Consider the following 6,463-nt stretch of genomic DNA (forward strand, 5'->3'; position numbering starts at 1 on the left):
CGGATGGTGTTAAGGTGTTCAAAAGCTCAACCTCTTCCTTGTAGCCCTTGCACTTGTAATCCCTGAACTTCCCCCACGACTATGCAACAAATTTCAGCTACTGACTCTTCTTTGGTACGGCTCAAAGCCTGATGTTAATACCTTTCTTCGGCCGTTTTGTATGGAAGTGAAAAAAACTCGCATTGCAGGGTTTGAGATGGACTCATCCTATAACTGGGCGACAACTGATATCCCGTATTTTTGCACCAGTCACATCTGTGGACGACGTAGCAAAGGCTCTGCTGCAGAATATTCGCCGGTGTAATGGCTCGCATGGGTGCTCTCTATGTGAGACCCCTGGCAAAACTTGTCAGCGCAAGGGCTCCTCCCGATCATGAATTTACGTTCCTGGTATGCGTGCTTTGCGAACGGGGAATGGCATGAAACAGCAGGACGCACAGGCTGTGAATAGCCAAAGTGTAGTACAGGGCGTTAAAGGGCCGTCTGTATTGAGTTTGATTCCCCGTTTCGATTTGGCGTCCAGTTTTGTGATAGATTACGTGCCTTGTGTACTGCTAGGGATAGTGAAAATGCTAATGGCCACCTGGTTTGACAGTAAGTATCATGCAGAGTCGTGGTACCTCGGACCACAGTTGAAAACAATCGACGAGAGGCAGCTGGTCATCCAGCCACCCGATTTTATCACAAGAACGCCGCGCTCTGTCAGGCATAGAATGTATAGGAAAGCAAGTGAGTTCAGGGCATGGCTAATTTTTTATTCTATTCCAGTACTTTCTAGCATTCTTCCACTGGCTCATCTGCAACGTTTTGTTCTATATAAAGAAAAAAAAAGGGGGGGAGGGGAGGTTGCGCTGACCTAGAGGGTAAAACCCGCCAGACAAGAATGCCCAGCACCGACAGCTCTCCGCCAACGAATATCGGCCAGCGCAAGCACAGACCGGACACAAGTGCCGCATCATCGCGCCGGTTGGACACGAGTCCCAGCATAACACCGACACAACACCCGCATCCGATCAGCAGCCCGCGCCGGCCGACACCCAGCGACGGAAAAACTATCAGCACTAAGGCGCTCCCAGCCAACGGGAGACAGGTCACAGGTGCCAGCCATCCTCCCGGGATATCAATTGACAAAGTTTTTTTTTGGAGTCCCTCTCCTTAGGAATCACTGCGGTCAGTTCCGGGGGTAGGGCCAACCAGAGCTCAGCGGCTCGTAGGAGACATGTTCTCCTGTGGCGGAGAGTGCGCGCCAGCACCGTTTGCAGACGACCAGTAAGCCTGTTGAGACGCGGTGTGTTGGGGCGGTCCATGTCGTCCGCACTCATAACACGACAAAACACCCGGATGGAGGCGACGTCTCTACGATGTTGTAGTGACCGCCAGTTAGCGTTGCGGAGGAGGGGGTCGGTGCTAACATCACGATAACTGAGGAGGCTACTTCTGGGGGTACTGCGGCGGTAGAACGTAAATGCAGCCCTTCTTTGAATGCTTGCTAGGGCATTCAAAGAAGGGCTGCTTCAACAGCATATGGATGGCTCGCTTGACATGCGCGTCCATGGAGTTTTACAGATCCGTCTCTCGTCTGTTTTGAAAAATTAACACTCCGAATTCTGTTGAGGACAGAAAATGCAGCAGGGCCCTTCGTCTCTGCTGCATGGAGTTTGCTGTTAAAGGAGTTTGTGAGACGTCACGAAATTGATCTGGCGGAAACTTTTCTTAGTCGCTTTGTTGAAGAGACCGCATCACTTTATGCACCTCAGTTTTTAACCTTCAACATGCACTAGTTAACATATCTCAGTCTTTCTGTAAGACATTGAGGCCCTCTCTGGGCGAAGTCTGCATTCCTTTTCGAAGATAGAAATGGTGAACTAGTTAGAGCTATCCAAGGTACTAGGGCAATCGATAAGCAACTTGCTACTCTTGTCGGGATCGGAAATGCACTTAAATCAATTGAGCGACGCATGGATAAAGGCTCTGTTGCATTTTGTCTTGAACAGAATTCGGAATGTAGTACATGACCTCAAATGAAAATTGAGCCAATTTGATCAAACCATAAATAATTATCTCGGTACACGTTATGTATGTTAATGCACTTTTCGGTAATTCGAAATACAATTTTGGTTATGTATTTCTTCCTTCTCACGTGCTTTTCACATAAATTTACATGCAAGATCATACTAATGTAAAAAAAAAAAACTGAGTAGACTTGTTGCGAAAAAAAGTTTTGCAGTCTTAGAACTGCAAATTTTTAATGGAAGACTGGTCATAATTGTGCATCTAAAAAAAGACTTCTCTATCTACCCAAACAGATAACTCGACGAGGAAAAAAAGAAGGCAAGAATATTTAGTGAAAATTTATCAGCTGTGATTATTCTATTTTTTGAATGAAGGGTCATGTCTCCTTCCGCCTTGATTTGCTTCAAAGCAGCTTTTATTTATCAAAATAAAAAGGCAAGGCAAATAGTGCAAAGTGGCTGCTGTCATATTTAGTTGGGCATTCGAGGGTGAAGTATGACTGCCATAAATAAACTAATTCATTTACATAATTAACAATAAAATATTGACACAGTTCGATACATACTTCCTTCAATATTAATCTCATGAAAGTGATAAGTTACATTGCATACTGAATTGGACAAGAGCTTTTTGAATTGTTTGCTGAGAAGTGAAAAATAGTTCATTTTCCCAAAACAGCTAGCCTTTTTTCTAAAACAATTCAAAACAAACTAGAAATTATTTTCGTCCACTTATATAGCACCGAGTACACAATGTAAAAGCATCACCTTCCTAACGATAATATTAGGAAATACAAACACAGGACGAATATTCAGTCGTTAAACATCCAAATTATCTTACTTACGTTTTGCCCTGGAATGCCAAACAGAAAAGATACTGCTGTATATGACTTAATTTTTGTAAACTTGGCGAATAACCTAAATTCCTGAAAAATGGGTCTCCCGAACAATTCGGACGTAATGTTACACTTTGAAATAATTGGCTACGTTGAAATCCTCGCAAAAATTAGCACAAATGATCCCAATCTTAAGCTTGCCAAAGCTGAGGTTTGGGATTATTTGTGCTATTTAGCTCGCGAACAATGAGTCATTTACAGTTAACTAACAAAGCAGTTTTTAAACTTTTTTTTTTTTTGAGCGCAGCTCTTAGGGGCGCGCTTCCGTCTTGAGCCGCGTTGCCGTCGGCGTAACCGTAACGCGTCGCGTAACGCCTTTTCGTGACGCGTCGGCGTCGTCGTCGCCGTAGCCGTAACGCGTCGGCGTAACGCTTTTTCGTGACGCGTCGCGTAACGCGTCAGCGTAACGCTTTTTCGTGACACGTCGGCGTAACGCGTCACGAAAAAGGTTACGGTGACGCCGACGCGTCACGAAAAAGCGTTACGCCGACAGCGACGTTTCACAAAAAAGCGTTACGCCGACGCGTTACGGCTACACCGGCGTAACGGGTCGGCGTGACGCGTCGCCGTCGGCGTAACCGCGCTGTGCATTATGAGAAACGTGCCATAATGCACCGTGGTGACGCTCGCGTTGCATTATAGGACATTTCCCATAATGCATCGCGCGGGAGGGAGGAGGAGGAAGAGAAGAGGGGAGGAGGCGAGGAGTAGATGAGAAGGGGAGGAGAGGCGGATACCGTCCCCTCCGTATCCTCCCCCCCTCCTCCTCCTCAAGAGCTGCGTTCTAATTTGGCATTAGAGAGTTGTAAACGCCTTTCATTCATTTAACTTATTTATAAATATTTAATTAAAAGTCGGCCGCTAGATAAAGCTGTATACGACAGATAATGAAGTATATACCCCAAATAAAGCGGTATATATGCCAGATCAGGCTGCATACATTCCAGGTAAGGCTTCATATTTGCCAGATAAGGCTGTATATACGTTATATCAAGCTGTATATACGCCAGGTAAGTCTGTAATACGCCAGATAAGGCTGTATGTAGGCCGTGTATAATCATATAATGTTTGATATGGCCCGATATGGCCCAGATATAAGATTTTCATACGGGGAAAGATACCTATCATACCTAGCTGCCAGTTTAGTACAATAGAGCACCGGCATCCGAGGCCACAATTGACAAAACATTATTTTATTTATTGATTAGTTGATTGATACTACCAACAGACATGGGACAGCCAAGGTACAAAGATACGCCATTCCATGTTCGCAAGAAAGCATACAGAAGGTAGCGCAGCGGTATATAAATTGAATAAAATAAAAACAAAAATACATCACATCACATATACAGATCAGGAACACAGACTGAGCAGAAAAGTAGTTTTTTTAAGGGTATGTCAATGCTTAAAACATCAAAACTCTGACAATTTAATTATCTTGACAAAAAGTATGTCATACATCTTTAAGATAATTTGTTCGGGTTGTGAATGAAAGAGTATTAGTAAGTCAGTCCTGCACATTATTGCAGTGATTGATTTACTGTCTTTTTGTTTTCTTGTGACCCTAGAGGAGTGAAAATAAAAGTAATCTTGGTAATCTAAGTTTTAGTTTCTCGTTATTAAATTAGAATAAACTTCATTCGAGTCACCTGGTCCACACACACCTGAGGACGAATCAAAACCTACATGTCCTTAAACGCGTTCAACTACTTCGTGAACGACAAGGCATCGCCGGTGGTCACTCACCTCCCCCAGGCGCCGAAGGTAGGCGCCCAGCTTCCCCGCCGGGGTCGCCGAACTGGGTCTTGGCTTTAGCAGTCTTCCGAAAGATTTTATTAAGTTTCCTTCAGCGCGACGAAAGTCTCTGTAATGCCCAATTTTCTAAAGTTTCGAATTGTTTGCTTTGCTATTCGAGGGTTTCTTTCCCAAAGCATTGTGCCAGCTTGCATTTATGCGTGCAGTAATGGCTCTATTGGCACCTGTAGCCTTGTACGGAGATCGTTGTTCGAGGCACCGCTGTCGCCGCATCCACGCGTTTGTCGAGTTGCGCCACCTGTCGGCAGCACATAGAAGTAGGCGAGCACCGTCTACTTCACAGCTGCCCTCCGAGCCTGGTGCACGTGAAGCCACTGGAAGTTCGATGCTTGTTTCGGAAGTCGGGCGTCTGCTGCGCTTCCTGGTGCATTCAGCCGATGTTTTGGTCCATGCTTTTTCGCCTCTTTGAGTGGGTTTTAACTAGCCCGTTTTTAATTAAATCTCGAGAACAAGGCATTTGACCGTGGGATATATGCACACTTGATCAAATGAAATCTCAATTTGGTTTCACGTCGCACGGCTTTCCAGGACACTTTTCGGGTCTGTATGCGCCGTTACTGCTCAAAAAGCAGCTCTCTTTGAGAGGACAAGAAAAAATCCAGCGCCCTGAACGCTGTTTCAACGAACACTGGGAAGCGTTGAGAAGCCTGTCAAGCGCACACTTCCATGGCAAGCCACTTACTTCCGGTAGCTTCAGAACTGTTTGCTCAACGCCGCGCCATGGAGATCAGTGTTCTGCTTACCTGCGATCAGCGAAACTCTGCATCGTCAGTGGCGTCCCTCGTCTCCAGATAATCGAAATAACTTCACTGGTGACATTTTGTTCCTGACGGTGCGCATCGCCAGATTAAAAGCACGTAGCTGGGGCATTTCTAGAGCGTATAGCTCTCGCGCAATTCCTCGCTGGTGAACCAGGAGTCGTCGCGCACTCACCCAAATTCAAGGAAAACATAGGAGCACCGGAAGTATCTACCTCCGCCTGTCATGGCGTTCACAAATGGCGTGAACACCCTGTATACAATGCGCCACGTCAGTGTTGTCCTCAAAGTAGGTACAAAGTGAAGCTCTAAATCACCAAGTAGAGACCATGCACGTGATGTTTCTAAGTTTTTTTTGTGTAATTAACGCGTCGCCAGTGATCTGAGCCCACGGGGACCACCTATGAGACCACCAATGTCCGCGTCAATGCCCTGCAGTTACGAAGCGGCCACAATGCAGGGTAATGCATGAGACATTTCCCTCTAAATTATTGTATTAACTATATAACTCATTATACCCCGAAGATGACAGTGCAGCGGGAGCTACGCAATCGCCGAACCAATCAACCGCCTTTTCCTCATCCATGACCACTTAGATAAAAAAAAAAAAAAGGCAATAGTGCTTAATTTTCAACGTTAGCCTAAAGAGGCGATCCCGAGCCCCGAACTACACGCGTGTGGTGTCCGCCTTCGGCTAAGACTCGTGTCCAATCTGTCAAGTTACGAGTCTGAGCCCAACTCTGACGCAGCACTCCTGTCCAATCCGTATCCCGCGTTCACCTCCTTTGGATGACGTTGGAAATGCAGCACTATGGCCACTATGGACTTCTGATCCAAACCTTGTAAACTAACCATTTCAAAGCACTTTAGACGGACCGCTAAAATCGGTTTCCCAACGTATCGCCCTGAAATTCACTACAGAGGTGCGAGTAGGAGGTGGAAGTTTACGGTAAAAAAATAAACAAATTAATTTACATTGTGC

General features: G+C 45.6%; 1 pseudogene; it reads left to right on the top strand.

Moving 5' to 3' along the window:
- Positions 1-419: 419 nt before the first annotated feature.
- Positions 420-2,025, top strand: LOC115333207 (annotated as a pseudogene).
- Positions 2,026-6,463: the final 4,438 nt, after the last annotated feature.

This window comes from Ixodes scapularis, unplaced genomic scaffold (assembly GCF_016920785.2).
Source record: "Ixodes scapularis isolate PalLabHiFi unplaced genomic scaffold, ASM1692078v2 PGA_scaffold3__209_contigs__length_174095766, whole genome shotgun sequence".
Lineage (NCBI taxonomy): Eukaryota > Metazoa > Arthropoda > Arachnida > Ixodida > Ixodidae > Ixodes > Ixodes scapularis.